At 38.2% G+C, this 23020-nt stretch overlaps 1 protein-coding gene across 6 annotated transcripts in view; it reads left to right on the top strand.

The window, feature by feature from the left end:
- The window catches only part of ZNF407 (zinc finger protein 407), a 426967-nt gene that overhangs the window by 303296 nt on the left and 100651 nt on the right, over positions 1–23020 (top strand). The gene's annotated exons all lie outside the window — the stretch shown is intronic.

Raw genomic sequence — 23020 nt, 5'->3', positions numbered from 1 at the left:
ATTTTTTTGAGCAATATTTGTTGAAAACAGTATCTTTTCTTTCTAGAATTGCCTTTGCACTTTTGTTGAAAATCATTTGGCAATGTTTCTTTGAGTCCATTTCTTTCCTCTCCATTACCATAGCAATTTCTAAAATTAAGTAACTATGGGTTTTAAATTTTATCCTTAAATTCCCACAATTGGATTACATGTGTGGCCCTTCATTTCTGTGCACCTTATCTCTTCATTGCTCTGTGATCTAATATAAATTCACTGTGAATCTGTCTGATTTGTCACTGTCTTATCCTGCTCTTGAATGACTTCCTGAGGAGAGGTAACTGTACCTGATAAGTGTTAAATCCAATCATTCCAAAATCTTATGAACAAATAAAATGAGATATGCATATTTACATTCAGAATATAGTGACCAGAAATTCTTGTTTCTTAATCTTTTATATTAATAAAAAAGAAAAGCCCTTCACTTTCTGCTCATAATATGATTCTTCTCTGGTTAGCTTTTGTACCTTTTTAAATAATACCAATTTTATATTTTATATTCATCATATTTTTCTTACTAGCTAAGAAATCCACTTTAAAAATAATTGCTTTATCACCCCACACCTATTAGGGTGACTACTATAAAAAAAAAAAAAGAATGATAAAAAGAAAAGTAAAAAACAAGTATTGGCAAGAATGTAGAGAAATTGAAGCCCTTATGCACTGTTGGTGAGAATGTAAAATGGTACAGTTGCTATGGAAACAGTATAGTGGTTCCTCAAAAAATTTAAAATATGATCCAGAGTTTCCACTTCTTGGTATTTATCCAAAAGAAGTGAAAGAAGGTCTCAAGGTATTTGTATATGCATGTTCATAGCAACTTTATTCACAATAACCAAAAGGTGGAAATATCATTAATGGATAGAGAAAAGGTGATCCACCCATGCAATGGAATATGATTCAGCCTTAAAAAAGAAGAAAGTGCTGACATAGGCTGCAACATGGATGAGCCTTGAGGATGCTTTGCTCAGAGAAATAAGCCAGTCACAAAAGACAAATACTGTAGGATTACACTGTAAGTGGTACCTATAGAGTAGTCAGACTCATACATACAAGAAGTCAAGTGGTGGGTGCCAGGGACTAGGGGGCATAGTTATAGAGTTTCACTTTTTTAATATGAAAAATTCTGGGGACTGATTATACAACAGTGTGAAGGTACTTAATATTACTGAACTGTACACTTAGCAATGGTAAATTGTATGAGTATTTTACCACAGTTAAAATTTTTTAAAAGTGCAAATATAAAAAGTCCCAGTTACCTTATCATTTGTATTTTTGCACATGTCTAGGTTAGAAAATATTAAATAGATATCTCTGTTGGTGAGGGGTCATTAGAGAAGGGAGTTGATTGGGATGGAGAAAATGAAAATGGGGAAGTTAATACAGAAATTATACTAATTGGCTTGAGACTCTAAAATTAAATAGACCAAAAAGATGTTATATGATACATGCTAATCAGCATTTGAAATTGATTGAATAAATTTCAAAGTTTGTTCAGGAAAAATATAAAGGAGCAAAATATTTTTGCTTATAGACATGCTTATACTTTTTTTTTCATTTTTGCTATTTCTAAGCAAGATTAAAAACACTTAAATACATTCTTTTAATAGATAAAAATCCATCATAATAAAGTAGTCACTAAAATCACCTAATAGCTTTTATTGCAGCAGGATATAGCGTAGGCCCAACTAGATAAAATAGTGTTTTTGATGGCTGGTCTAGATCCTTCTTAAAAAGCTCTGCTCAGACAGGTTCACTCTTGTCACAGCTTTTAGTGCCATTTGTTGAGTAGCATGTCAGTGTGATTGGCAGAGAGTCATTCTTTTATCTTGTGAAAAATCATAATTTTAGTGCATGCTTAAAATAAAAGCCTAGCATAAGTGATTTCCTGTTTATAAAGGGAAAGACAAGACTCCTTTGCAATTAGTATGAATTATTAACATTGCATCAAATATAACATTTAATTCTGTTTTTATTGGGAGAGAACTTTTTTGGTAGGAACTGCCTGTCAGGATTTCTTCCACATTGTTGTCTTTCTCACTAAGTTAGAATGAATTATAATACAGTATATCAGTTTCTTTCTAGATGCTGGCCAAGGACAGATTTGAATTCTATTGGCTTAAATAGAACCTGGATCTCAAAGTAATGAAATAGATATTTTGCATCTTGGAGTAAGGTGTATGTCACTTAATCTCTTTGAGTGATAAATGTCTTGGAGTGATTTAATCAGTTAATATTTGTAAAGTACTTAAAGTAGTGCCTGGCATATGTTAGGTGTTCTGTAAGTATTTAAGTAATAAAATATTGAGCTGAAATTACTCTATGTCTTCTAGATTTTTTTAAATTATGCCAGTAGGTGTTGCTCTTGAGTGACAAGAATAGATATTCTGAGTTCTGTTTTGTGTGAACACAGTGACCTGCATCTTTGACATCACTTGCATATTCACGTTTTTATACCCTGTTCTCCTTATTGGAAACAAAGACTGTTTCTAATAAATAAATTGTTTTCTTTAAAGGCTTGGTTGATATAAAATGTCAAAAGACATGAAATTTCTCAAATCTCTTGAAATTCTAGAATACTGTTTGGTGGTATGACAGTTAGTTTCACCTAAAGTTTATTTTTCTTTTAAAGATACCAATGTCATGGCATTTCCCACTTATCAGCCAGCCAGCTATGTAGCATATTTAAACAACCTTTATCTTAGTAACTAAATATTTCTTAATTCTATTGACATTTTTATAGAGCATTCAGTCTGCAATGAACTGTGGTACTTCTTGGTGTTTTACAAATAACCCTTGGATAGGATTAGGATTTGTTAGATTAACCTTGATTTTCAGACAGAGCAAGCTTCACATTTAAATGAGGGACAGAATAGGTGCCAGATGTAGTCCCTCTTGTGCTCATTTAGTGGTAATGTTATTTAATGACTTGTAAGCGCTCTTGCGATTAAAGTGAGTGTTGGGAATAGTGTTTGCTATGGGGATGGAAAGGTGGCTGTAAGTTTTGTAACTTAAGTGTCAAGGAAGATGATTAATCTGAAGTGCAGGAAGGCAGACTGAAGAGTACTTGACTTTGTTAAGAACTGGGTAGTTAGGGGAGGAGGGAAGATCCCTGGAACACTGAGAGGCAGGAGTGGCCCTTAGGGTCAGTAGAGTGGAGGATTAGGGGGTCGAGTTGAAAAGTTGGATTGCATAGAAGAGATGAAGAATCATGAGAAAGAAAATAGGGAGAGCTCTTTGGAAGTGGCTGAAAGACACTTTGGGGTGTTTTCTGTTTGTTTGCTTTACTGTAATGTTATTCCCAATGTATCTTCTGTCTGGCCTTTCCCCCTGTACATTATGAAACAAAGTCTTTTTGTGATGTATGCTTTTAGATATCATCAGTCTTTTATCATCAAGTAATTTTGGTTTTAGATTTAATTCTATACTAGCATTTAATATATTTTCTTTTTCACCCCAGTTTCTCTACATCTAAGAACATGTGTCAGAAAGACATGTTTAAGATGTTTTATGTTTAATTTGAGCATATCAAATTTTTAAATGTCTTTTTTACCTTGGATATATCCAGAGCTGTATCTTTTTATTATTTATGACAGGATCAATTTAGGTGTGTTCATCTTCTAGGCATTAAGATGTCAAAATATTCACCTATTACACTAATATGTATAATGTTTTTCACTCAACATATAAGAAACAATAGTTTATCATCATGATGCAGATAAAATTGAATGCGCTTGGTCTAAAGGAGTTAGGCCTTGTAACATGGTAATTTATGCAGACCTTGGTGTTTATATTTGGTTATCCTCCACTTCTGGTTGCTTATGGTGTTACCAGTGCCCCTCTGAGTGAGCCGTGATGCTTCCACACAGTGAAAGACAAGACCATCCTCCTTACCCACTGTTTACCTCTTGAGCAAATTCCTGTAAAATGCCCTCAAGGGTGGGGATCTCTCTTTATGTTGCTGAGTCAGGCACAAGCAGGACTCTTGTCTCTGTTATGAATCCTTATGTAAAACCCGAAGAGTAGAATTCTAGAAAATTGTGACCTGATGATCCCAGGTACGGGATTTTACCCTGTTGAATAGGTTAGTGAAGTGCCAACCGATTTCGGAAATATAGTACTCTAACCATTCTTTAATAGTTCCAAATTATTTTCTATTATAGTTGATTTACAATGTTTCTTCAATTTCTGTTGTACAGCAAAGTGACCCAATCACACACAGTGCCTTGTGCTGTACAGTAGGGCCCCCCCACCACCCATCCATTCCAAATGTAGCAGTTTGCATCCCAAAACCCCGAAATGCTCATCCATCCTCCTCCCGTCCCCCCCGCATGGGAACCACAAGTCTGCTTTCCTTAGCTGTTATGTTTCTGTTTTTTAGATAGGATCATCTGTGCCATATTTTAGATTCTACAAATAAGTGATATCATATTGTATTTTTCTTTTTCTTCCTGGCTTACTTCACTTAGTATGAGAATCTCTAGTCCCATTTATGTTGCTGCAGATGGCATTATCTTATCTTTTTTATGGCTAAGTAGTATTCCATTATATATACATACCACATCTTCTTAATCCATTATCTGTCAATGGACATTTAGTTTGTTTCTATGTGTTAGCTATTGTGAATAGCACTGTGATGAACATGGGGGTGCATGTACCTTTTTCAGTGAAAGTTTTGTCTGGATAGATGCCCAAGAGTGGGATTGCTGGATCATATGATAGTTCTATATTTAGTTTTCTGAGGTACCTCCATACTATTTTCCATAGTGGTTGTACCAATTTACAATACCACCAACAGTGAAAGGAGGCTACTCTTTTCTCTACACCCTCTCCAGCATTTGTAATTTGTTCACTTGTTAATGATGGCCATTCTGACTGTTGTGAGGTGGTACCTCATTGTAGTTTTGATTTACATTCCTCTAATAATTAGTGGTATTGAGCATTTTTTCATGTGCCCCTTGGCCATTCACATGTGTTCTTTGGAGAATTGTCTATTTAGGTCTTCTGCCCATTTTTGAGTTAGGTTGTTTGTTTTTTTGTTGTTGAGTTGTATGAGTTGTTTATGTATTTTGGAGATTAGGCCCTTGTCTGTAGCATCGTTTGCAAAGATTTTCTCCCATTCTGTGGGTTGTCTTTTCATTTTTTTAATGGTTTTCTTTGCTGTGCAAAAGCTTTTGAGTTTAATTAGGTCCCACTGGTTTACTTGTGTCTTTATTGTCATCATTCTAGGAGGTGGATCAAACAAGATGTTGCTGTGATTTATGTAAAAGAGCGTTCTGCCTGTGCTTTCCTCTAGGAGTTTTATAGTATCTGGCCTTATATTTAGGTCTTTAATCCATTTTGAGTTTATTTTTGTGTGTGGTGTTAGATAGTGTTCTATTTTCATTCTTTTACATTTAACTTTCCAGTTTTTCCAGCACCATGTATTGAAGAGACTCTCTTTCTTCCACTGTATGTTCTTGCCTCCTTTGTCATACATTGGTTGACTAATAGTTCCAAATTTTTAACGGAAATAATTTTCACTATATCTCGTGACAACTTCTGAATCATTTCATCAAAAAGTTAAATCAGTAAATTTTTAAACTTTCTTTTTAAAGGGGAAGGTCTTGTAAACTTTGTTGGGTTTATTACATTTATACTCTGCTTCTTAATGTGTCACAAAACACATTTTAAAAATTCTGAAGTGACTAGAAATTTTGTTTGTGAATTTGTAACTACTCTTATGTCAAGATCTGCCGGGCAGTCACCAAACAAATATGGAGCTTTGTCCATCCTGATGTGCCCGCCGCACCGTAGTGGGCATCAAAGAAACAATAGTAGGCAACGCAAGCTTGGTTCCTGCCTCAGTAGGAATTGTTTATTTAGGAGAGAGAATAGACATTAATTAAATAGCCACACAAATAAACACCCAGTTGCTACCTAAGGTCTATAAAGAAAAAGTCAAAGACGCTTTTGGAAGCGATCGTGTAGGGCGCAGGGAAGACCTCTCTCCTTAGAGTTCATACTTGAAAGAGAGTAATAAGGCAGCAGAACAACAGAGACCACAGGAAAGAAGGAGATAGTGAAACTGAGAAACTGTTGGAAGTCAGTATGTTGTGATAATACTTTTCTAGTTGACTTAGTCTTATTGTGCGTCTTTCACAATAATTGTTTTTCCTAAATCTAAGAAAGATTTAGAAAGTAGCATTAAATTCCATTTCACTTTAAGTAATTAACTATATTATATGGAATAATAATAATTCCATATATTATTATATGGAATAATAATAATTTCATATATTATTATATGGAATAATAATAATTCCATATATTATTATATGGAATAATAATAATTTCATATATTATATGGAAGATAATAATTCCATACATTATTATATAGAACAATAATAATTCCACATGAGCACTCACTGTTAAAGAGCATCATCTCATTTAACTTCCAGAACAATACAATGCTATGATTATTTAATGGTGCAAGGGAAAAAATGAGGTAAAATGACTGACCCAAACGTCTAAAGCTAGTAACATAATATGAAGCCAGCCCCTGGCTTCAGTGTAACCACTGTGCCCCTGTTTTATGCTAGATAATTGACTGTGTTATATGTGATATTTGGATTAAATGTCACCATCCCCAAAGTGTTTTATCAGGCAGAGTTCTATCACAGAAGCAGGACTATTTTTAATGCTATAGAATAAGAGATTTATTACAGAGATTAGCTCTTTCCTAATTGTAGGAGCTAAAACTTTAAAAGTGGTCCTAATGGAATGAATTCAGTTATCTATATGAAAATCCACTTTAAACCCAGAAGTTTTAAATGTATCTAGCCTCATTTTATAGACATCACATGTTGGATTTTCTTGGCAAAATATTGCTTTTTGATATATTGGGTGGATGGTCAGTTAAGTTGATGACCAAATCAAGTTTTAAAAATTTAAGAATGCAACTGGATTTTTTAAGTTAGTCCTTAAGGTTTCAGTGATATTTGCTTCTTTATATTGTAGACTGTGGGAAAAAAGTGGTGTATTTATAAAGATTGTACTTGGAAGCACTGTAGTCTATACACAAAGTTCCACAGAGCACCCCCCACCCCAATCATATGTTATATTATTACCTGCATAATACTCATATTCAGAACTTGTACAATGTGTTTTCATGAATAGGTCATTTCAATCCATTTCTTCTTTTTTTAACCTGTTCCAGTAATTTTGCCATTTGCTTAAAAATGGGCCACATACAAATCAGATTTTTTGCCTTTCTCCTTTGGCTTATTTTACAACCTTTCGCATTAGAATGCATTTATCTATTATGTCCATGCAATGGTCATAATTTTTGCAATATGTCTTTCTGCGGGCGTGGTGATGTCATTTTCAGGCATAAAGCTTTTAGACAAATAGGTTACCTCTGTTAAGAATGGCTATTTTGGACCATAGTACTAATTTAACTAATTTTTATCATATGCTTACTAAAAATCTAAAATTTAGTCTATGTCTGCTACCTTTGGGTTGACTTCCAGGCAGTATCTGTTAGAATAATTTTTCTACCTTTTTCTTGACTCTGTGGTAGTAACTTTTTATAATTAAGATGGTCTGTCTCTTTGACACATAGAATGCCCTTTTAGGTTACCCTAATTTTTTTTTTACCTCCAATCATTTTTTAAAAATTTTGCCCATTTACTCTTGTACCACTTTATTGGTACCTTTCAAATGCTAAATACTGTCCCATTTATCCTTAGTAACCATGCTGAATTTTTCTGTCCTTTTTAATATTTAGGTTTTATTGGATGAATGTAGATTGCACCTTCTCTAACTGTGTCTTAAATAATTGCCACTTAAGGGAATTAAGAACGACAAAGGAAGGAAAATGCTGACCCGTGGACTAAGCAGAGGGAGAAAACGTTCCCACTGGGTCCAATTTCCTAAGAAGGACCATCAGGATAGTGGCTGGGTCTGAAATTATGGTCTGAATGACCTCTAGAAAATGATAAGTTCACAAAGGAACTTTGCACCAAGCAAAATAGGGATAGGTAGTCACCCTCTGAAGAAAGACAGCCAGCTCCCTCGTCCTTGGCATAGTGATAAAAGCACAAGGAGAGAAAACAGTCATTGAGGCCATAGAGACAGAGTTGACATTGCAGAATGAGACATGACCCAGGGTTTAATACAAGCTGGCTTAGAGACACTTTTGATCCAGAAGGGAAGGTAAAGGAAGTGCCTTAAATACCAGACATGCACTTTTGATCACATATTTTCTCTTTGTTACTTTAGGACATAATTTCTATTGCTTGTAATACGTAGACATTTATCTAAATATGTACACCTAAAACATCCTTTAGACTTTCATGTTCCACATTTCTCTTTTTCTATTTTTTATTCTTTAATCTGGACTCTTGAGAGTGAATATATTGAAAAATTGGAATTGAAATACAAGAAAATCGATTTCTGTCGTTGTAATTAATCTTTATATATTGACAGATAATCATTTTGATATTTTCTGCTTAAAGAAGTTTAAGATAACAAGTAGATTTTTTATATATAATGACGCTCAGGAGCTCAGTAATAATCTGACATCAGAAGGCTAATATAGAACTATCAAAACAATTGTGTTTCTGAATCTTTTATTTATCAACCACAGACAATAATTGAAGTGTGAGAGAGGCAGAGAAGGAGATGTCAAGCAATTAATAGGAAAGGCATTATATCTGTTCTAAAAATATTCACATGAATTGCATTTTTATTTTAAATTCTTACATAGTCAAGTGATGATGGAGACAAACTTCATAATATTTATATAACCTCAGAGTTACATAAGACATGAAAAACAGAACCAGAAGGGGGAAAAAAGTAAACATAGTTTCACAATCAATTATGAGAAAATACTTGCAACACATAAGACAGATACAGGATTAATATACAATTAGTATTCTCACAGAAGGTCATTGTTCCTAATTTACAGAAACCTCCTTCAAATTGATTTTTTTAAAAAGACAAACCTAAATAGGCATTTTAAAATGCAGATTAGCAGTAAGTGTACGAAAAGATGTTTAACCTCACTCATTGTCAGTACATCAAGACCGTGTAGTGCCAGTTTTTATCCACTGGCAGAAACCTAAAAGATTGAGAATGACCAGCGATGGAGTGTTGGTTGGAAGATTGGAAATCTCCTGCGTTTCTGGGGGAGGGTGAGTTGCTAAAACTGTTGGAAAGTTAGCCTGACATAGTTTTAAATTGTAAATGCACATACATTTTGACTCAGCTGTTCTACTATTAAGACTCAGTCTTCTGGAATAAATACTCTAGTGTGTAAGGCCACTTAGTTGTTGTGACCGAGAACTGGAAACCATGTAAATGCCCACCTGGAGGGCACCATTCATGCAGTGGACAAATATACAGCTGTTGAGAATGGACTGCATGAATTTGTATTGATCTGACCATGATAGGAGGTCATGTACAAAGAGCAAGTTGCAAGGTAATGTGCCCATTAGGACTATGTCTTTCTTTATAAGGGGCCAGGGGGAGATCCAGAATGTATATTTGTAGGAGCATAAAGAATCATGCAGATAAACAAACAGTTAATATTGGCCATCTTAGAGGTAAGTTTAGATGGTGAATGGGTACTGTGCATTTTTTTTCTTCATACAGTTCAGTGTTGCAGTGGATTTTTTTTTCATGACAAACACTTGTTACTTCTGGAATCTAACAGCTTCTAAAAAGATGTTAAAATGTTATGTTGAGAATGTCTTCAGTCTTATTTTTTAATGTATGTGCCATTTAGGAAAATTGATGGACCTAAAAGTGCAAGCTTTTCTGTATTTTCTAGATTATGTTGCTTTTAATAATCAAAAGAGAAAGCAGCAAATGCTATTGTAAAACTATTCTAAAGACCTCCACAATCAAAATTAAGGAAATAGACCCCTCTCCTCCACTTATATCTAGATTGCCAGCGTTAAAAAGCAATTGTCTTGTAATGAGGTTAACTGAATTTTGAGCCAGCTCTGGTGCTTCCTCACTGTGTGATCTTGGGAAACTTAGGCCATATCTGTCAGCTTTAGGTTTTGCATGTATAAAAATGGGCTTAGAACCTATCTGGTCATGGCTATCATGAGAATTAGCTTATTCTCTAAAGTCTCTGTTGCAGTGCTTTTCAAATAGGGCTTGCCAATTAAGTCATCTGCTTTCCCCTTAAGCTTTTGAATGTTAGAAGAAATGTCCCAGTTCACCTGTCAGGGCCAGGGAGAGAGCTGTGGGCAAAACGTGTGTGACCCCTGTCTTTCTGGAGATTGGCTTTGGGAGAGAGTGGATAGTAGTCAGTAATCACAGGTAGAACTTCAAGTAGCTGTGGGGTTACCTGCTTGAGGTGAAGAACGCTTATGAACCCTGGCAGACAGCGGAGTTGGGTCTCAATGTGGGGGTGGGGGCTTGGGTGGGAAAGCCCAGCTGGGGAGTGGACTTTCCTGAACGCCTGGGTGTGCTCAGGGAAAGACTTGCTGGGGTGGGGATTGTGGCCTTGCTTCCCGCAGTGGAGGGCGCTGGGAGGGGAGAGAAACTCCAACACAGCCCGGTTTTGAAGGTTTCTGAAGATTTTGAACTAAGTGAAACAGGAAGCCAGTGAAGTAACAGAAGGATGACATGGTCAGATTTGTGTCTCTCACTGGCTTTGTGCCCTGTAAAATGTTTTTAACTTCCCTGAGCTTCTGATTCCTTAAAAATACTGTAGTGATAAACCCTGTTCTGTGGGCCTGGGGTAGGAGAAAGATGAGGCTTCTCTCAAGTGTCTGCTCCCTGCAGCTCACACAGGAAGGGTTTCTGCCTTCACAGACCTGGATCCTTCTCTTCCCTTCCAACCCCTACCCCAAACCAAGTTACCCTGTCCACCTCTGCTGGGGGGATGGTGACGAGGAGGAAACCCACTCTTCAGTTGTTTTTTGTTTCTTCGTTGGTTTACTTGAACTGTGTGTACACATGTACTTTTCTTTCTTTTAAAACGTTTTCAGGGACATATCCTTTGTCAGCTCAGGGTGACGGCAGGGGAAGGTACCAACTAAATTGGCACCATGCAGGGGTAGCAGGGTGCAAGCGCTTCCAGGTGTGTGTGTTACCCCCTCTTACTCTTGAAACTGCTGGAGAAAAAGCTTTCCATTGAGCAGGTTCTTCCCATTACTTCTCACAGAACCGTTTTCCAGTGATCTTTCTGATACCTTTCATAGCTACAGAGGACTTTGGCTACTGCCTACTTGCTTGCTGACCTAAGTCCTAATTTTGTGACCGTGTATTTGAGGATGTCCTAAGTCACCGTAGTGTGTGCATTTCAGCTCCCTGGCCCTTGGGGCTACCGTCCCATCACTGAACACTTGCCCTGGCCATTTGAGCCACAGTGCAAGGGGCTCGTTGGTTGAGCACATTTTCTCTATAGGGACCTACATTCCTGAAGCAGGAGCTTTTGGTAGGTTTCCTCACTAACAATGCATTGATTGAGAGACGAGGGTGGTATTCCACATGTGGAAGGAAAAACAGAAACCAATATACACTCAGATACACTCAAACACGGGCATGTGCTATAATGGATTAGTAAGCAAATACTTGAATATTTCAAAGACAAATAGGGTTGTAATAACTCAGAATAAATCAGAGTTGCTCAGAGTGCCGTTAAATAGGTTAAGCATTATTCCCTCTTTAAATGAGTCCTTCAAGTAGTAAATGACGTTGCTGAGATTTTTTTCCCTTCATTTATTTCCTATTACATGAAGCCTATGTTCGATTATATCAACCTAGAGCTACATCAGAGTTGCTTTTAAAAGAGAAAATACAGCTAAACTCTATAGAATAAAGCAAAAATTCCCCAACAATGCTTACAGTGATACTTAGTGATGGTTATTTTGTTTATTCATAAAGAAAGTTGACAGAGCTATTCTAGGGCTTGAATTATTTCCCTCACATAGCGACCTCTTCATATTCTGAATGACTTGTACAAGAGGGCAGGATAGTATGGGGATAAAACCTATCAGCCTGGAAGAAATTATCTCCACTTCTGGGTGTGGACACTGCATGGGGCTGCTGAGCACCAGGGTTTAAAATTCTATCATTAATAGAACTGCAGAGCAAATGGAGATTGTGAGTTTGATGTCTCCCTGAATCCTTTCCCACATATTTTCCCTGCAGTGTGAAAGTGGGCTCTCCTGAAACTGTGAAAGTATTGACCTTTGTCGCCAGAGACAAATTCAGATCACCGCAGTTGCCTTTGGGAGCTCTTCTTAATCTTGGAGGATCTAGAAAGACTTTATACTTTTCTGGTTCTTGTCTTAGCTGCAGTTTTGGTGACACATGTGGAGGAAAGGCCAGGAAATGTACATCCCCCGTCATGGGTGTGGGATCAGGAGTCTAAGCAGGAGGCACTGTCAAAGTACTCATCAAGCTTGACTTTAAAACAGAAAGACAGGGCTTTCTTTGGCTGGTTTGTAAAGATCTTTTTAGCCTTTCTAACCTGCAGTTGTGTTAAGAAAATGGGGAAGGAAGGAAAGAAGGAAGAATTTCAAAATGCGCTTATCATAAGACACTTGAGACTTGAGGCTGGAGCATATTTGGGCTGGTCACTGCTGGCCAAGGTGACTTGGGCTCCACAGTTGCCTCACAGTGAGGTGATCACCTACAGACGTCTGTAGGGCTTCTTTGCCATTCTAGGGAGCTCACGCTTAACTCCAGCGAGCATCAAGACGATCCCAAAGACTTATTGATGTGTTGGGAGTTGTTTTGATATTTTTTCTCTTTCTAGCATCTTCTAAGAGCCAACCGCTTTTTGACAATGACTATTAGATCGTATTGTAAGATCTATTATTAATTTTAGAGGTGGCCCTCATTCTACCCCCAGAGCAGTCACCTTGAAAATCTGTGAATCTGTGGCATAAGTAACATTATGTGCATAAGAATTTACATTAAAGTAAATTCTACCAAAAAAAAAGTCATTTTTAAAATGTATTATTACCCGAAGACATATAACTAGTAAATTGCTCTTTTCCTAAGAATTCTGATTTTTCTTAGGCTGATTTATCTAGGGATTCAAAATATGGATGCCATTGCAAGAATGGTAAGTGGAAGACCATTCCTCTCCACAGCTAATGTTCAGGTTTTATGGTAATGGAGCTTTTAGCATCTTGGAATTTTCTTACTTACAGCTATGACTTTATGTATAGAGCATTCATTTTCCACCTGCAGGTAGAGTTATTTGTCTGAATTGTTGCCCTGTTGAAATTTCCCAATACTTTTGAAGGGACCTAGACCATGAAAACACAGGTTGTCTGTCCCCCATAAAGAGGCAGATATGGATATCCTGAGGAGCAAGATTGCAAAGTAGGAGTTACACTTTGCTACCTAAATGACCAAATTCAAGATAATCAGAGACAATTTATTTTTGAGATCACCTCATAAGCTGATCAGTACATCAGACTGTTCAATGACATAGAACCACGACCGTGAAGTTTGTCTTGGGAGAACCAGAACGTTCCCCATGAACATCTAGAACTAAGCCCTTGGTGTGGAGCTGGGCATTCCCAGCCTGCAGTCCCTTCTCTGGCTGAGCCCAGTGTGTCCTGCAAGGACCAGGGTCCTGCCAACCAGGCCCTGCAGGTGTCCTGGCCTCAGAGGGAAAGAGCCACTGCTGTAGTGGCTTCAAGGAGCATGTTGAAGCATAGTGACATGTTTCTACTAAACAGTGTTCCCCTTTCTTTTAAACCTTTACAAGATTATCTAGCTCCGCTGGAAGAGTGTATGTTGCTGACAGAAATAAAGTGGGATGTATTGAAGAAAAATTTTCCCACTTAGCACGTTACCTAAAGTTTGAAAGCAGATTCTGTGTAATCCATATAATCATAGAAGAGGGGCCTGAGAGATGTGTACAATACATAGTTCTTTGGGTTACTGTGCTTCTCAATATTTATGTCCCACCAAAGGCACCTATTCGAAATGCGAGCTTACTAGCTTTCGCGCTCTTTGCGTGGGAATAAAATCTGTTGATGATTTTTTTTTTAATTTAAATGTGTTAATCTACATTGATTTCTAAATTTGTCATGGATATCTTAGCTGAGAAATACAGTTCATCACTGACTGTTCTGTTACCTGACAGCCACTGATAAAGCATCCAGGCACCGAGTGCCAGAAAAGGTTAATATTTATTGATTTTTATGGTGCTGCGACCCATGTAGTTTTGCCATCAAAGATGTATGGCCACCAGCACTGGGATCTGTAAAATTGTGAAATGCACACAGATTTTGTTGTGACCTATGCCAGTATTCAAGATTTAAAAAATGACAGATATTTAACAAAAAGCTGGAATGTGTAACTACTTTGAACCTGTGACTTGAATTTAATATTTTAACATGAAATACATGAGCACTTAAAAACTAAAAATGAATCCTTGCTTTGCAAACAGCAATCACATTTAGCCTTTTCTTCAACTTAACTATATGCTATTGATCCGAGAAGATGCCCGAGCAAGTGATAGCTGAAATTATGAGCAATAAAGGGCTTGCTTCTTTAACAAAAAGTGTATAATTAGCTGAGAAGAGGGGAAAGCCTATGTTTAGTTTTACAGGAGTTTCAAAGAAACAGTTTGAGTGCCACACCAGTGTTCACATGTAGCCAGGGGACAAGAAACTCGTGGGCAGAGAGGAGGAGGCTGGCGTTTCTTTTGGTCTCCATCTGTGTTTCCCTGAAGAGAGGCAGCCCTTGGCTAACCTGTGGTAGCAGTGCTGACCTCTTTCTAGTCTTCTGCTCCCTTGAATCTACTTAAAACTTGTGTTACTTAGTTGACTCTTTACGGCTTCCTGTATTTAACGGGCAATGTAGGACAACTTATGAATTACCTTGAGAGCCAGAACACACACTGGCCTTTCAGATCCTAGACTTGAAGTGTGAATTGAAACTAGAACTCCACACCTATATTTGAGATTTTTCTTTTTTTTCTTTTCTTTTCCCTTTTTTTTTTTTTTTTTTTTTTTTTGAGCATTTATTTCTACAAAAGGTTTAAGGGAAGTTCTAATGCTAAAAATGTAAATCTACTTTGACCAACTGAATAAATTGCAGTGTGACCTGCAGATGTGTTTTTAGCTCTCTCACCAACTTTGTCCTGGTTTTTGTTTTTTTCTTCTATCGCAAACAGCTTGCCTATTTTATTGTGCTTATTTAGAGAAAAGAGTTTTGTTTCTTGAAAGGGATGCGTATGTTGCCTAGAAAACCACTCTTATAGCTTGAATAACACTTGAATATGTGTGAGCCTAAATTCTAAAATTGAAAAAATTAAAAAAAAAAGGCTAGAGAAAATTTCTGAATCATGTTCTGAAAGCTGTTGACAGTATGAAATATTTTCCATAAAGACTTCATTTCCCCTTCATTTTATTAGTGTTTATAATATTGTTAAAATTTTCTTCGTAAATACTACTGTCAGATGAATCTGATTCTTGATATAGTTTCAACTTCTTGATTTTTTGATGATTCTGTCATTAACCTAATTTTCTTTTTCTTCCTTTTGTTGCCAAGTGGGCAAGGGCTCCTACGAATAACATAGCATAAATTAAAAAGCTTTTCTTAACGTTGCTTTGTTCCACTGTTGTTTTTCTTTGGGAGCAGCCTGGGTTTTGTAGTCTGCCAGCTTCAGAGCTGCCCCACTGGCTCTTTGCTGCCAACCTCAAACCTGCGGGTGACGACTAGGCGACAGGCTCCTCCAGCACCCCTTCACGTCTAAAATTAAACATGCCTGTCAGTGGTCAGTGGCCATTCAGGGTGCCCACGACACCCTCACCTCCAAATCAGTCACTACCTAAAATACTGGCTGTGTGAAGATGATGATGAGATTAGTAACTGATCATATATTTAAGCTGCGTTTCCAAGAACACAATAGAAAAACAATGAAACGCTTAACACAAGAAACATTTTATGTAACAAACAAAAATGGAAGGAGAAAAAAGAGCCATTTCAAACCATTTATTCCAAATTAGAGAATCATTTTAAGTTTTGTGAATAACAGTGTGACCGAATATGGAATTTTTAAAATTGCACAAAGCCAGGTTTACTATTAGAATCAGGGAGATTGTGCAATTCTAACAACTGTGGAATTTGTTCTCTGCTCCACCCCCAGGAAAAAATAAACAAATCCTTTGAATCATTCTTTTTGCAGGCATGCTTTATTTGATTTTTTTGTAATCAAATTCACCCATTTAAAACATGTACTTTATTTTGTGAATTGTCACAAAATGTGAGCCATTAGAGAGAAAATATTTTAACTCCATTTAAAATTGTTTTATTTAGTTATTTTTTTGTATATTTTATTTCTAAATTAAGCATATATTCTAATAGTTATATTTGGAAAACATTAATGCATATTTTATAACAATTTGTATGCTCATTTGCTTTTGCTTTTTGGATTGAAGCTAAAAACTGAGAATGATTTTGGTGATTTGTTTTGCATTAGAGAGGCATTAAAAATTAAATACAAGAAACTGTTTAAGCATAATTGTGGCAGATACAAAACATTATTTTTAGAAGTAAAAATAACAATAACAACAACATATTCTGTGGAACATGACTGAAATAATGTGACAGTTTTTAAGCTTCGTCTTTGAACAACTAATCTATGTTGCTGTCTTTGAGAAACTATTTAAGTACAGTTATTTCTCTTCAGGTAAATTTAACCATATGAAGTGATAGGCTTTCTGGTTAATACTGTTAGCAGTTCTCAATTTTTTTTCCCATTGAAAACATGTTTTTGTTTTAGTACGTGTTTTTTTTTTTTATTTTATAATGATTTTTATTTTTTCCATTACAGCTGGTTTACAGTGTTCTGTCTGTTTTCTCCTATACAGCAAGGTGGCCCAGTCAAGGGCATCTAAGTGGTTTACCTGGTTGGTTTGACTTGGTCATTGCTGGTCACCTGACAGATGATTTTCCCCTGTCCCACCCTTTGCACTGAATGGGACTGTGCGGAAGTCATTCCAAGAACCTTATGTTTTTCTTCACTTATGTAATCTTGGAGAGCAGAAAAAGCTTTTCCAACAAGACTCCTTTATATCTTTTGCTTATTTTTTTTCCTAGTGAATTGTATTACCTTATTTTAGCTGAAGTTATTACTGGTTTCATGTGACCTGGGAAAATTAAAAATATTAAGTAAGAAGGCCCAAGTTCCCAATGTTTTCAATGCCAGCTTCAGCTGAGCTGTTTCTTAATTGCAGCCCATTGGGGAATTTCAGAGTATCATTTTGGTAGTGCTGGACTTGGCAAAGTACATAAAGCACTTCGGTGAGGTATGATGTGAAATGGCGTTGTTTAAATTAAAAAATAAATCTCAGAGATTTGGCTCGGCAACTGCCACCTGGGGAGGAGAAGGCGTCCCCCTGGCACCTAGGGCTGGCATCTGGGTGGTGGTGCTAGGACCCAGGGAGGTGGTGCAGACAGACGGGGTGCAGGACCGCGTGTGGGGGCCGGTACCTTCATCCACTGAGACCCTTTTACACAAGAACACAGAGAAAGTCTGTAAATTCACACCCACGAGCCTGATTTGGTCTCTCAGGAGATCAAACAGCGAGGGCACGAAGGGTAGAGCCCGGGCCTCTCCTCCTAGCAGCCAGTGGACCTGCAGCGCCAGCGGAAGTCTGAATTCCCCACCAGCTTTCATTGCTTTGACTGTTTAAGGGAGCAAATGCTTTTCCTAATCTTTTGTCCACTGAGGTTCTTTAATGGGAGCTTTTGCTCAGTGACTGCTTTTTTCACTTCCCGTGCTGTGGGAGTTCCCAGTCCTCCTGCCATTTATTATAACCTGCTGCTTGTTAATACAGGGTGTCCACAGACATTCGCTCACACTTAGTCTTCATTACTCAGACTGCTCCATTTATTTATAAAACAACACGTGCCAGATTGCTAGCTTGTAGCTGACTTTCCCCTGTTCTCTCCTTTCTTACGCAAAGCTTTGTATCCATAGGCATCACTCTTGAAGTTTGAATTTATCAGAATTACTAGCCTAGTTCTGAATTCTCACATAGTACACCTTGAATTCCCAACAATATCAAATTAATTCATCCCTTTAACATGTCATTCTGCTGTATTTTATTTGTATAAATTATGTTTTTAAAATATATAACTCACATCACATCTATATATTATCGATTCTAAAGAAATAGCAAGTTCACCTTTGAGGAGCAAGGGAAGACAAAATGTTAAAGAGAATATGTTGGGGATGAGGGTTCAAATAAACCCATCAGCACCTTGAAATCTCTGTGCATCTTAGACTTGTGTAAGAAGGCCAGGTAGAAACACAGGTTACTTTATTTAGAAATCAGAGAAAACAATAGTTAGACCTAAAATTTCAAATCAGAGTTAATACATTCCAAAAATTAAATCAAAAATGAAGAAATGCTATATGACTCTTAAGGTGTTTTCTGTAAAGGTTTCATTTCAGCATGCAAATTAGGAAGCACGCCAGCCAGCCTGTGAAAAGAAAGGGCAATCAAAAGATTGGAGAGCAACTGTAGAGGAATTAAATAAGTCTGCAGTTGCCATTGTGTTGATTTATAGAACAGATGGGACAGAAGTAGGAGAAAACTAGAAACAGAATTATGTGGCTCGTAACAGAGCAAGAAAACTTGAAATAGTACATAAGGAACCATTTATGATATTTGTAGCAGATATGTTTCTCTCAGGCAACCCCACATTAGAAATCAAATGCTCATAACAAAGCGCTAGCCCCTTGTAAAAATCAAGGGCAAATTTACAAAAATGAAAAGCCCTATTGAGCCAGGAGCTGGTGGGTGTGAAGTCTAGTCCTGCTGCTTGTGGTCACTGTCTGTGGAGCCACTAAACCCCTCTCTGCTTTCACGCCCTTAAATGTAAAATACAGAATGATGTTTTAATAGATGAATTTTCTGGTATGTAATTCTGTGAAATTATAAATAATACTAGATTACAACCCTATTCTGGTCGTTTCTTTTGTAATTTCAATTTAAATGAAATGTGACTTTGTAAGGAAAGCAAAATCTCAGAATACTGGTACTTTTCTGAGAGTTTACATACAATTTTCAGGGACTCGAGACCACTGGGAGGTTGGATTCATGGACTCCCAGGTCAGGGAGACTAGATGGAGACATGAACAAAGTCTGACCCTCAACAAACAGTGATGTTCACCAGTGTTGATACAACAGCATGACTCTGCCAAATCTCCATAAGCATCTCTGTGATCTGTGAGGCTCACACCAGGCACATGCGGAGAGTACAACCCCCATGGGGCAGGGGTGCTCAGTCTGTCTGCTGTGACCTCTCCCCTCTAGAGGTCAGTTCAGAGAATAAAAATCAACAAAAATCAGTTGTTGGTTTTTTTCACCATCTACCAGTTATGGTTAGACTGGTGGCTGCAAAAGACTATTCCAGCTAAAATTGGCTTCCCTGTAGCAGAACAGTTCTTGAGGCCAGTGGGAGGTGTATGGTTGGAGCACCAGTTGGCCAGGCACTCTCCAGAAGTCATTGGATACCATGCCACACAGCAGTGGGCAGCCCAGTGAGGGTGCCAGGAGCTCCCCTCAAAGCCCAGTGGTACTGAAGAAGCCTCGAGGAATGACCATCCTGTGACTGCACAGCTCCCCTTTCCAAACCCAGCCACGACTGGCTGCAGGCATCCATGTGTGACTGCCAGAAAACACTGACTGCGACATCTTTGGTTCCTACCCACCAACCCTAATGTTTACATACTTTAAGGTATTAAACAATGAGGCAGTTATTCACAAGATGGGAAAAAAACAGCAACAACAACAAAAAAGCAGTGTAGTCTCAGGTACCTGTCATACCCTCAGTGAATAGTGGACATTATTTTCATTATTTTTGCTGCCAGAAATAGGCCTTATCCTAAATTCTCACTTATCAAGGTATAAAAACCTGGGCTAGAGGTAGGTCTCAGATAGAAGAAAATATCAATTCATTCAGGATTGCTCTTGACCACGGATAGAAAATGTTCTGAGTCCCTTTATAAAGTCATTCTAGCATTACAGGTAACCTCCACATTATGTTTGCTGTAGTCCTCATCAAAATTATCCTAAAAAAAAAAAAAAATTCTCCTGATAACATTGCCAGTGTCCTTCATGAGAAGTTCTGCAGGACACCCCCTGCCTTTCCTTTGCTGGGCGGGAGTAGCCTTGGAATTCCCTTCCCTCCGCAGAGGGAGGTCTCCCATTTTCCTTCTGATGGGAATGCTATGAAGGCTCCCGCCTCACCCTCTCACCCAATTCTCCAGGGTTTTCATACTTTTAACAGGGCATGGTTTTTAATGAGGCTTTTAGAAGCTTTAGAAACTTCTTTAATGATTTTGTTTTGACCTTTTGCTACTGTCCTTACTGGAACTGAATTGAGTGTCTATACTGAGAATCAGCATCCACCACTCAGATTTTAATATTTTCACATGCAACCTTTATATTCTTGATTCAGGAATGGGCACATGTAAGATGCTATAGAGGGTAATAGTCTTAATTCCCTCATATGCAGCAGGGCAATACATGAGTCTGAATAACCCCTGTTAGACGGTAACAACTGTGTCCCCAAACGTCTCCACACTTGAGCTTTACCCAGCCTTACTTTTTCTGTAGGATATAGACATTCTAAACAGACTTAAGGAGAAAACAATCACTGCTTCAGTTGCTTGTAAACAATGGAAATCCCCACAAGGCAGGAGGAGTGAAAGGTGGGAGGAACTGGGGCGTTCCCTTGGTCTGGGGCCAAGGTCCTTCGCTTTCTTTCCTCCCTGTCCTTGGTTGCTTTATTCATTAGGTTTTAGTCGACATTGTCACCCTATTGAATTACCCTAACAGTTTTGCACAGGGATCTTGTAGAAAATTGGCAAACTGCAGAAGATTTAATATTGTATCTTACGTAGCGTGAGTTCTCCATAAGTTAACTGTTGACAATTCTGCCTTTTATCACTTTATCTTCTCGTGATTGTATAGGCCTTCGTATCAATGTTTTGATATTTCTTTGATCATCATCCATAGTTTCCCTGTAATTACTTAACTACCAGAAAAACCTTGAAACGGGGTATTTTATTTGAATATGTAGTTTTCTTCTTTTTTTCATTTCCTCTATTATTGGGCTTCATATTTGCAGATTTCACCTGCAGTGTTAACTCTCTTCAGTTTATATGTAATTTTTAATCTCGTCGTTAACTTTGATTCATTTACGTAGTATATTTTCTTTACAGTTTTAATTTTCAGAAATAAGCTCACTTTCTGAATGAAAATAATTGCTAAGAGTGTAAGTTTCTAAATTTTTAATAGAAATACCAAGGATAATTGGAAAATAGGCAATTGTACAGAATGGGATCCAAGGGGACAAACCACAGTTCTAGGGACATTTTCATCATGTGTTAACAAAGCACATGAACACACACTAAGTTAGACATTTTAAAATGCACTCTGAATAACAATCCTTTGGAAGTGTTGCTAGAGTTACTACAAGGGCCTCATAAGGAGTTTTCCCAGAATCTCTTATCCAAGAGCTACACCTTTATTATCTACCAGAAATCAACACTTAAGTGATTAACATACTGGGAGTCTGGGGAGAAAATATTTGATCATGTTAAACAGTGAGTAACTCATTATAAATGAAGGGACTATGTGACTTGGTGGATTTCTTCCTGTCTGGGATTTTCTCTGAGAGCTCTTTGTAGCTGAAATGTGTCTCATGCTCAGCGTGTGCCAGGCCCTGGCCTTGCCTTCTCCTTAGTGTCCCTCTTCTCCCTGACCACAGCCCCAGTGCTGTCCTGTCATTGTTGACCAGGGCACAGGGGGATGAGGGCCTGGGCCAAAGTCACACACCTACTTATGTACCCAATATTTATCAGTGCTCTCCGGGTAGCATCCACTGCTCTAGACCCCAGGGACAGGGTCTGGCTCTCAGGAGATGGGTAATAAGCAAGTAAATAAAAAGTAGGTACTGCAATGCCATGTGGCCATGTCGGGATAGAGTCTGGAAGAGAAACAGAATAGGATTAGAGAGGGAAGGAGCTGGGATGGGCAGGGACTGTTGCGTGCAGAGTTTGGGGAAAATCTCTCTAAGAAAATGACTTTTTACAAACAGTTTTATTGAGGTACAGCTGACATACAGCAACGGCACATATTTAAAACAAAGAATGTGTTAAATTTTGACACACGCATAAACCCTTGAAAGCATCACCACTGTGAAGATAATGAGCACATCCACTCCCCAGTGGTTGTAAGGAAGTGGTTTTGAGTGGGATCTGAGTGAGGTGAGGTATCTCAGGGCACCCTGTGGCCATCGGGGTCGGAGTAAGTGGGCTGCCCTGGGGACGTGGGAACGGGTGGACTGGGAAGCAGGCTTTGGGGACTTAGGGACAGAGTGGAAGCAGGCCCTGGGGACATGGGGACGGATGGATGGACTGGAAAGTGGGACGTGGGGACACCTGAAAGCAGGCCAGGCTGGAGCAGAGCCTCTTCTGACTCTGATGGGAGCCTTTGAAGGAATGAGAGCAGGAGAGGAGCTTGTATTCATTTCTTTCTTCAAAAAATCACTCTGGCTTTTGTGCAGAGAAATGGTGACCATGGGACCAGGGGTGGAGGTGGCTGGCTAGGGAGCTAGGGACAGGGCCAGCTTTCTGTCTGAGTTGGTCTGGGACCCTCGGTCTGACCCATGAGGCCCTCTTCTCTCTGCTTTCCAGGCCACCTCTGAGGGTGCCCAGAGGCCATAAATGCCAGCGGGGGAGCGGGGGGCAGGCATGGATGGTAGTTTTGGTATGGATTTTTTCATGCTGTACTTTGGCAAGGCTGTTTGTATGCCACATGCTGCTGCTTCCTCTCCTGCAGACACCCTCTGGCTCCTCAGCTTGGATCTCTTAATCTTCCGGAGTCTTTATTTCCCATCTCTCACATCCAGTTGCTGACAAGCTTGTCTTCCTGATTCCCCTCCTTGTGTCATTATGTCCAACCACCCCTAACGTTAGTTAGAGAGGGGCTTC

Source organism: Sus scrofa, chromosome 1 (genome assembly GCF_054392235.1).
Source record: "Sus scrofa isolate SSC_HxYL_T2T_F1_AM1 chromosome 1, Sscrofa_HxYL_maternal_Yorkshire_Landrace_v2.0, whole genome shotgun sequence".
Lineage (NCBI taxonomy): Eukaryota > Metazoa > Chordata > Mammalia > Artiodactyla > Suidae > Sus > Sus scrofa.
This window is presented reverse-complemented; position numbering and strand designations above follow the sequence as displayed.